General features: G+C 50.8%; 1 pseudogene; it reads left to right on the top strand.

Annotated features, from left to right (window-relative positions):
• The first annotated feature begins 376 nt into the window (after positions 1 to 376).
• LOC102418442 lies at positions 377 to 1728 on the top strand (annotated as a pseudogene).
• Positions 1729 to 10035: the final 8307 nt, after the last annotated feature.

The following is a 10035-nucleotide window of genomic DNA, read 5'->3' as shown; positions in this document are numbered from 1 at the left end:
ATCTCCTTCAGTTACTTCCTTGTAGCTGAACAGAAGAGTAGAGTGGTGACATTGGAATGGCGATAAGAAATGCCCTAACCTTTGGAATAGAATGGATAGGATTAAAATCAAATGGTATAAACACAGATGTAACAGGAGAATAAAGAGAGAACCTAGCTAGAGAACCTGGCTAGAGAAGCTGGCTGTGCTGATCATCTGAACGCTGTCTCCGTGTCATTCCTTCTTCGCCGACGCTGTCCACACTGTTGGGAACCCCTGGACCTGCTGGGGCTGGACCCCAACATTCATCTTCTCACTGCTGACTTAACGTGGGTGAAAAGAGAACAGAAATCATTGTCCTCTGACTTTGAAATCTTGTTGAACCTTCAAACTTGCAATGTCGAGGGTCCCAAGTCGGCCACCTCCAGCAGAAATGTTGAGTGGCCCTGTAGCGGAGAGCTGGTGCCACACTGAGATCACGGTAGTGAAATTCTCCCACATGTGGACCATCGGTGACTTTAGCTTTTGCTGGCAGGAAGTGGGTGACGTCATTCAAAGTTCCACCTTTTCATCAGAAGCCATTGATCAACTGACATGGCGTTTGAGGGTATACCCAAAAGGGCTAGATACAGTAAGCAAAGATTACCTGTCACTTTACCTGTCTCTGGTCAGTTCTCCAAAGTGTATATTTTTGGCAAAATTCAAACTCTCCATCCTGAGTGACAAGGGAGAAGAAATCAAATCTTTGGAGAGTCACTGGGCATATAGCTTTGTACAAGGCAAAAGACTGGGGTTCAAGAAATTTATCCATAGAGATGTTCTTTTGGATGAAGACAATAGTCTTCTCCCTGATGACAAGCTGGCCCTCTTCTTTGAGGTGAGTGTGGTGCAAGATTCCTTCACCATTTCTGGCCAGAGTACCACGGAGATGGTGACGGTTCCTGAGTGCCAGGTGGCCCATGCGCCAGGAGGACTTCGGGAACATTCCTGGTTCACAGACTGTTGTTTCTGTGTTGCTGGCCAGGAATTCCAGGCTCACAATAGCTATCTTAGCAGCTCGTTCCCCAGTGTTTAGGGCCATGTTTGCGCATGCAATGGAGGAGAGCAACAAGAGTCGGGTTGAAATCATTGACATGGAGCCTGGAGTTTTTTTTTTGTTTTTTTTTTAAATATATTTTATTGCTTTTTTGCAGAGAGGAAGGGAGAGAGAAAGAGAGTTAGAAACATCGATCAGCTGCCTCCTGCACACCCCCTACTGGGGATGTGCCCGCAACCCAGGTACATGCCCTTGACCGGAATCGAACCTGGGACCTTTCAGTCTGCAGGCCGACGCTCTATCCACTGAGCCAAACCGGTTCTGATGAGCCTGGAGTTTTTAAGGAAATGATGTGCTTCATTTACACGGAGAAGGCTCCGAACCTGGACAAAATGGCTGATGGTTTGCTGGCAGCTGCTGACAAGTATGCCCTGGAGCGTTTGAAGGTCATGTGCCAGGAAGCCCTCAGCAGACACCTCTCTGAGGAGGATGCTGCGGAAATGCTCACCTTGGCTGACCTCCACAGAGCAGATCAACTGAAACCTCAGGCAGTGGACTTCATCAACTCTCACGCTGAGGATGTCTTGGAGACTGAGGGGTGGCAGGCCATGGTGGGGTCCCATCTCCAGTTGGTGTCTGAGATGTACCGCTCTCTGGCGTCAGCAGAGGGCGCCTGTCTGGGACCCCCACGCAATTGCCTGAAGCAGTTCTGAGATCCTGCCTGTTTTAAGACTCCTTTGATTTTCCAGAAGCAGAAGTCACTGCTGCTGCCATTGAGCATCTGGTAGACAGCACAACCTGTGGAGTTTTCATCTGTTGTCAGGGGAAGTCTGCATCTCGGCCCAAGATTTTAGGTTCATTATTTCCCTTAAAGAAATCACATTTTCAAATGCATCTTTATTGATTTCAGAGAGGAAGGGGTTGGGAGAGAGGGAGAAACATCAGCGATGAGAGTGAATCTTCCGTAAACTGACTCCCGCATGCACCCTACTGGCAGTCAAACCCACCACGAAGGCATCTGCCCTGACCACCAATGGATCCTAGATTGACACACAATGACCGAGCAACACTGGCCAGGCTAAGGATATGTTCGTCCATAGATTTTTAGAGGGAGTGCCAAGGAGGGAAGGAAAGACAGAGACTGAGACTCTGAGAAAGAGAAAGAGATGCAATGCCCAGACAGATGCATTGCGAGGGATGGAAACTGCAACCCAGTTATGCACCCTTGAGTGGAATCAAACCCCTGACCCTTCAGGTCTGAGCCAAAGCTCTAAACACTGAGACACCGACCAGGGTGAGATGAGTCTTCCATTGGGCCATAAACATTTACATTTAGAAAAATGTTCCAAAGTCTGTCTTTAGGGATTTGCTTGTTCTGCAGATGTTGCGGTAATCTCTGCACTTTGTTAGCTATAAAAACCAAAACTGCTCTTGCTGTCATGACCTCATAATAAACTAGCATCTTGAAAGACCAATTTTTGCCTCAGGACTCTATTTGCAATGTGTCCACCTGATTTCTTTTTCTTTTTGCAGCGACTATCACTTTGCAGCCAGGAAGGACTCATAGTCTTGTCCTCCTACCTGCAGGTTTGATAAACCTTTGTGTGGGATGTGGTCCTCAGGTGCACATGTTGTCTCTCTTGTATCTGAGTGTTGTCATGACTGGGGTGCTCAGACTTCTACATCTGGGAGACATGACTGGGAGATAGAAGTGGCAGACATTGGAATAGTGCTGCTGGCGTCTGTAGTGATGATTGAAAAGAGGAATAGGAATGTACACAAGGAACTCTTTCTTCTTGGCTGTGCTAAAACCCACATCCACTACAATGTCCTCCCCACCTCCCCACCTTTACTGCAATATGTGCTCAAACCTATTGGCTGAGTAGGGGCGTTCCTGGATTAAGAAGGTGGAAGTGCGACCTTTATAAATGTAGCTCAAAGTTCCTTATATGTAGAATCTCTTGCTGCTCTTTCTCTCTCTGTCTCAGGCCTACCTTTTGCTTTAGTCACTTTTGACTGGAAATAGATTAGGAATCATTCTACATGCCAGGGAACTGTAGGATCTAAGAAAGGCGTTTTCCTAATTTAGTCTCAATTAAGACACATATGTTATCTTTTTTTGTTTTTAGTTTTTTTATGTCATCAAAATCCATTCACTGTACTATTAGATATGATGGTAATTTTCAAAACGTAAGTATCCGTTCGCACTTTACTCTGTTTGGGGAAATCTTCACACATGATGCGTGGCATAGAATGCGTTCTCTGGATTGTGCTCTATTTCTAAACTCTCTTCAGAGTTTATGAAGCTTTCGTATAATTTCAAAAATATGCTCGTTTTCAACGATGGAAAGACCCAATGTTGTTCTTGTAGCCATTTTTCTATCATTTATTTCCAAAAGGGAGTGAAAAGAAGAAGAGCTGGGATGCCCCCATGTTGTGATTGTGAAAGATGTGTTGTGTTTCATCAGTTTGTTTCACACACAGTCAGTGACTGTTCTGGATGGAACTGTGGTGGAGTCAGAAAGTTCGTCAATGAACAAGCACTGGTTCCTGCTTGTAAAAGTTCCGTTCAGGACGGGCAAAGGCCTCTAGCAAGTGGTGTCAAGAGGAGCAGGAGAGCATGTGTATTTGTAGTCCAGGCGGCTGGGAACGGTTTGAAATGGCCACTTGAAAAAGTGAATGGAAGCAATAGCCAGTGTTTGTCAATGACAGAGCATGAGGTTGCCAGAAGAAGTCCTCAGCAGTCTGTAGGTAAAGCAGACCCCAAGGAACATACTAGTCAGGGAGGGTGCTCACTCAGTGCAGCAGTGTCTGGCGAATCCTTTGTCAGTGCTGGGAGGGAAGTGGTGCAGACACAGAGCCTTGACCTCATTCGGTCCAGGGATGGCATGATGGCTGGCGTGGCAGCATCGCTGAAATGGTGGGTGTAGTTTTTGGTCACGGTCCCATGGCTTTAGCTGCAAGGTCAGCAGCAGAGCCAGAGGCACAAGGTGTTGTTGGTCGAATGTCCCAGTGAAGCTCCCCTTTGATTCGCCAAAGAAATGGTCCTGAAATTGGTGAGTGAAGCCGTGTGACGATGAAAATCCCAAGTCTGCCATTTTCCCCCTCTTCCGGGTTCTCGGATCTGCATGTTAATGTGTAGCCAAAGGGGTTTCGACCCACAGGTTGAGAACCGCTGACTTTGAGGCAGGGAGAGGGCTAGAGAATCAGAAACATGGATGAGAGAAACATCCATCAGCTGCCTCGTGCACACCCCCTAGTGGGGATGTGCCCGAAACCAAGGTACCTGCCCCTGACGGCTCAGCGGTTAGAGCGCCGGCCGGGTGTGAGGTTCAGAGTGAGGTGAGCGGCACGTGTGCAAGATGTGAGGAGAGCCCCCCCCCCCAGGTGTGATGCGGGAGGTGTCACAGTGTCCTGGACGAGTGGCGGGGCCCCAGGTGAGGCCGCTCAGGGTTGGTTCCCCGTTGTTGCTGCGACTGTTATTTCTGAGGCAGGAGCCACAGCCACCCACCCCTCCGTCTGTCTAGTGTCTTGCGTGCTGAGCCCTTTTGTGTGTCCCATTCCCCAGGTGAGGTGGACGTTGTCCTAAAAATGATGTGTTTTAGCTGCCAGCACATGGCCCCGTAAGTGGTATTGTGGCTGTGATCCCAGGTCCGGGTGTTTGTGGGGTTTTGCTGTCTCTTCCCCATGGTCTGTGAAATGAGTGGAGATGAAAGGGGGGGAAATTTGTTGATCCTTTAAGCTTGGAAGTTTGCAAAGAGTGCAGACTGAGCGTCTGGTGTGAAACTTTTCTTGACTGTGAAGAAAGAGGAGCACAGGTTTTGCACTTTGCATGTTGCGGTGAAAGTGTCAATGCAAGTGAAGAATGAAGCTGTAGTTGTCCCCCATTTGTTCCTCAGATATTTCCATGGGGATACCTGTTCTTAGGAGGGGAATGTGATGTTCAGGCTGGCGACAGGAGGCTGTGGAGCACCCCCAGCTGTGCATGTGCTATTGGTTTTTGTGCCCTTTTAAGAAATTGTGTAACCTGCCAAGTGTGCTGCAGTTTTCGAAAATATTTTCCCGCTTCCTTCCCCATTTCCTAAAACGTTTCTATTGAAAATCCCTGTGCTTTTTGCCTGAATTTCATGTCAATGATGGAACAGCATAGACGTTTTAGTCAATGATCCCAAAGCATGCCTGGACTGTGTATGCTGAGGAAGATGTCGCCTTAGATCATTTTCGTCCACGTGCCTCGTAAAAGGACTTGTTTTGGGACCCGGACAAACAGTAGGTGACAGATGTATGGGAACCAGTACGGGTTTTTCCCAATTGGAGAGGGGGGGCGGACATCGGCGAGCCTTTGCTGTGGGTCCACCTTTCAGGAGCGCGTGATGCAGGTGAAGATCAGCATGTGGAGCGCAGCTTGGCCAGCAGGTGGAGCCAAGACCTAGCTGAAGAGGAATGTTTGTGTGTCTTTGTGATGGAGAGATTGGCTTGTCGTCCCTGCACGATGTGAGGGTACGAGTGGGCGCTGAGGGCAGAGGTGCCCCTTGGTAGCGGGCGTATGAAAGCGGGGGTGGGGGGGGTATCCCGTGGCTCCGTCCTTTTTGTACTGGAACCCGTATTTTTTTCCCGCCGGAATCGTAGAAAGAATTCCCGGACAGAAAGTGTTGTAGCCAGTGTGGAGCTGTGTCGAAGACCAAGTGCAGGCTGCCACGTAGGGAGGGTGAACAGGGTCCCATGGGTTCCTGTCTGTATGTCCTGTCAAGGGTGCAGATCGTGGTGCCTGCTATTCCCTCTGCTGGGTCCATATTCCCCTTGGAGTTGGTTCCTCTAGTAAGTCCTGGGCCCCAAGGTTGACCCTCCCATGGGCCTCGTGAGGTTGTCGCCCCTCGTTCCCTCTGGGCTTTCCTCTCTTCCACCATAATGAAGGGCTTCCTTGTCTTTATGTTGTAAATCTTGACCTTTGTGGGCCATTTGCATTTCCTTTGTGTTATGCCAATGCGCGTGTTGTTGCTCCCTTGTGTGATGGAGATGTGAGCGCCCCTGGCTTGGTTGTGTTGTAGAAATGTCTCTTCTCCCAGTGTGTGCCCCTGTGTGTTTTCCTTGTAGCCCAATTCTCCCCAACGCCTAAGGCTGGCTCTATCCCCCCCTGGAATTGCTGCTTGACTGTGACCGCGTCCCAGCTTAGCTGGTGCTAAGGAGAAAGGTGTCTTCCCATTTGTCATGTTCCCTGAGGCACGCGGTCCCCCTGTCCATTGTGTTGTGTATTTTTTTGCTTCCCCCAGGCAAGTGTGTTGGAACCGAGGCCAGCAGTCCCCCATGTTGTGAGTGTTAGGTCGGAGAGAGCCCAGGATCGGATACATGCAGACATGTGACGAGATGATGGACTCCCCCTGGCATGTCTAACAGATCAGCATGCCAGACACAGATACTGGCTTCTCCCTGAATCCACACCGACCCCCACACAGATACTGACTCATTCCTGAATACCTGGCTGAACCCCCTGCAGCTGAAACTTCCTCAACTGAATACCTCAGCTCATGTCCCCGCCCCTCACTCAACCGCAGTATAAAAAAAGCGCCCCCCTCCCTGTTGGTGTGAATCCACGTGCCCTGTCCTTGGGGTATGTGGGTCTCCCGGGGACGCAGAAATAAACCTTTTCTTTTCCTTTCTTTTCTGATTCACTGGACTCTATTTCTTGCACCGCCTCCTGAGCCACCCAACCTAACAGTGAGGAGCCGGTTTTGTGGAGGGTTCGTTTGTAGCTGGCCATGCGATTGTGTGATGTGTGAGGTGGCAGAGGCTTGGTGTGTGAGTCCTTGAGGAAATGATGGGATTCCCATGTGAAGAATGCGCAGCTCTTTTCCTGGAAGGATGGATGGCGTGGAGGTGAGGTCCCTCGGCCATGGGAGGAGGGAGGGTCAGTGGCCCCCCCCTTCTCCCCCCCGCCCCCCGCTGTGCCCCTGTGTCCGTGCAGGGTTGACTTAGTTAGCCCACGCCTCCCCAGGTGTTTGAGCATCTTGGGTGAGTCCCTCTGATGGGGTGGGTGGTGGATGTAAGCTTTGTCGAGTGAAGGCAGTGTGTGAGTCCCAGGGCCGGTGAACGGTATCCTGTGGTCCACTCGGGGCTAGGGTGTGGTCAGCAGCGTCCGTTTTCGTGTGAGCAGAAATGAAGATGGGCAGGTGTCGTGGTGCAAGTGAGATGCGACTGTGTAGGAGTGAGGAGGCGTGTGTCCCAGGCACTGAAGCTGTTTGGCAGCAGCAGGTGATGCATTGTGTTGTGTGTGAGGCTGAGAGGCCGTGTCCGCTGAGAGGGCAGGTTGTGTGTAGGGATCCCAGTGGGTCAGTCTCCTGATGAGGAAAGGGAGGCCGTGCGAGGCGCTTCTTGTCCCCAAGGTTGAGCGATAGGTGCCGTTTGGCTCGATGGAGCCCTGGAGTCGTCCGCTTTTCCCCAGAGGTGGCTTTTGAGGTGATTTAATTGTGGGCAGTGGTTTTGCTGAAGGGCACTGTTGAGTTTGGGTGAGGAGATTGGAATGTGTCCCCTCCGGGTATGCGCACAGAAGTCTCCGCCCCGAGAAGTTCCTGCTGTTGGAAATCCCGCCCAAAGTCTTTGAAAAGCCGGCGACTCCCCTGCCTGGTTTCTGTAGGCATTCTGGCTGAGCCACGCTTTGTGCGGCTGATGGGATGGAAGTTTAATGCCTGAGCAGTGTGTCGTCGTGCGTTCTTCCTGGGGCAAGCTACCCACCCGTTGTCGGCAGAAGTAAGCGGTTGAGCTGTGTGGTGATTTTGTTGTCCGGTTGGTGTGGGAGCGGGCGCATGTCTTGTTTTTTGGTCCTTCCTTGTGCAGGCAGTGGTGTTTTTGGAGTGTGGTTTGAGTGGGTGGTGAGGGAGAGGTGTGTTTGGACGTGTGTCTGTTGTGGGTGTGTGGTGGAGCATGTAGGTGGGCCGTGCGTGCCGTGTTGGTGTCCAAGTGTGTTTCTGAGCCGACCAGGATGTTGTTTGGCCTGAGAGATTTTGTCCATTCGTCCTTCCTTGTGCGTGTGCAAGTGTCCTTAACGTAGTAGAATTGTAAGAGCGTGTGATGATCATTTTCTAAAAGGTCTTTCAGACTTTGTTTCCCCCCCTACCCCCACCCCCCACCCCCAGTTTTCCGTCCCTCTGTCCCTTCATCCCTGCCTGTGCTTCCAAGATGTTCCGTGTGAGAAGGTTGCGGGAAGGCCGATGTCCCCGCTGGCTGTTGGCGTGATGGAAGAGGCCAGGTGGGTGCCGTGGCAGTGTCCTTGGTGCCATAGGTTTTGATGGGAGGGAGGAGGGAGGGAGGGAGGCACGCAGTGGAGTAGAGAAAGAAAGATGGATGTGAGAGATTGTTGAATTGTGATTGCTAATTTTCTAGACTGGTGTTGAGTGTTGTATGTGTTTGTTGTGAATGGTTGTAGGTGGGAGGCATTAGGCCGATGCAGGTTGTGTGTGCTTGTGTGAGTCTGTGGGGTCCTTGTGAAATGGTGGGTGTGGGGAAGATCGGTGTTGGTGAGTGTGTGCTGTGGTCCTTGGTGACGTGGTATTGTTAGGGTTGTTGTCTGGTCCCAGTGTTTGCACAGGACTCGTGTGGGCAGCAGTTGGAGGGAGCCGTGGGGACCGGTGGAGGTGGTGGTGAGTTGTGCCAGCCCCGTGTCGGGTGCCGTGCAGGCGTGTGAGGCTCCCCCCTGGACTGTGTGTGGTGTGGTTTGGGTTCCTTCCTGCTGTGTGTGGTGCAGGCTGCTGTGGGAATGTTTTTTGTTTTTTGCTTGTTTTTTTTTTTTCAGGGCAAGTCATGTATGGAAGGTGGAAGTTCCTGTTTGTCCATCCATGGGAGGTCGTTGTTTGGAGCTTCCCTGTGCGGTGACCCAGCGTGTCCTTGGGCGGACGTGTTTGTGCCGTGAAGAGGTAAGAAGGTGTTGTGCTTCAGAAGGGTGAGCATCGGTTCAAGTGATGTGAGGTTCCGACAGCAGGAGCGTTTGCTGAGATGGCCATGTCGTGTTGTCGAGGAGTTGAGCGCCATGGTATTATTGTGGAGTCACATTTGCGAGAAGAAGACCACCGACTCCCATGAGGTGTTCAAGGGCAAGTGAGGATTTCTTGAGCTGTCCAGCGCCTATAGTGACAGCACCGTGCTGAAGCAGAGGCTGAACTGCAGTGCCAACTGTAGGAGTTCCATTTTATTAGGCAATTGTGTGGAGGCCCAGAGAAAAATGTGTGTTTCAAGTTCTAGGCCTCCAATATGGAGGAAACTGTGTTTGTTTATACTTTTTGCAGTCCTTTGTCTCCCCAATTTGGGATGAGACTTTCGGGCCTTTGGAGAAAGAAGGCCCGTGTGCTGGGAAGGGGCCAGGGCCAGGAGAGCCTATGTCAAGGCCTGGCCTGATGTGAGTCCCTTCCTATGTATGTGTTTTAGGAACCTACAGCACAGCATGAGCCATCTGCCCAAGTGCCAGATATGCCACCCACCCAGCATAGTATGTTTTGAAGGATTTTCCTGAACGAGCATCTGAAAGAGTGACAGGTGAGCCCATGAGGATGTGTTTTGTGTTTTTCTGAGAAAGGCTGCGTTGTGTCGTGTTGTTGAGTGATTCCAATTCCGTGTATGTGTTTGTGGATGTGCATGTGTCCCATGTGGACCCGCTAAAGTCTTGGCTGTTCCTTTTTGTAGGTGAAAAGGAAGCAGGTACGTGTTTCTATTGGATGGCTCAGAGGAGGAGGTTTCGATGGCGGTTTGTTTTGAGTCTGTGCCGCTCGTGCCTTGCGTGTGGTGCCGAATCGGATCCCGTGTGTGGAGTGTTGTAGGGGATCGAGAGGCTGGGGTACGGAGGACCCTGTAGTCCCCCAAGTTTTGCAGTAAGTATGCAGTGAAAGTTGGGCATCCTGGAAGTTGGTTTTGTGATTGTTGTGTTGGGACAGATAGATAGGATTCCTGTGTGTGTGTGTGTGTGTGTGTGTGTGAGCGATGTTTCATGTGTTGGCACTGATGTTGTGTGAATTGGCGAAGCCATTTAGTATTTG

This window comes from Myotis lucifugus, unplaced genomic scaffold (assembly GCF_000147115.1).
Source record: "Myotis lucifugus unplaced genomic scaffold, Myoluc2.0 scaffold_1347, whole genome shotgun sequence".
Lineage (NCBI taxonomy): Eukaryota > Metazoa > Chordata > Mammalia > Chiroptera > Vespertilionidae > Myotis > Myotis lucifugus.
This window is presented reverse-complemented; position numbering and strand designations above follow the sequence as displayed.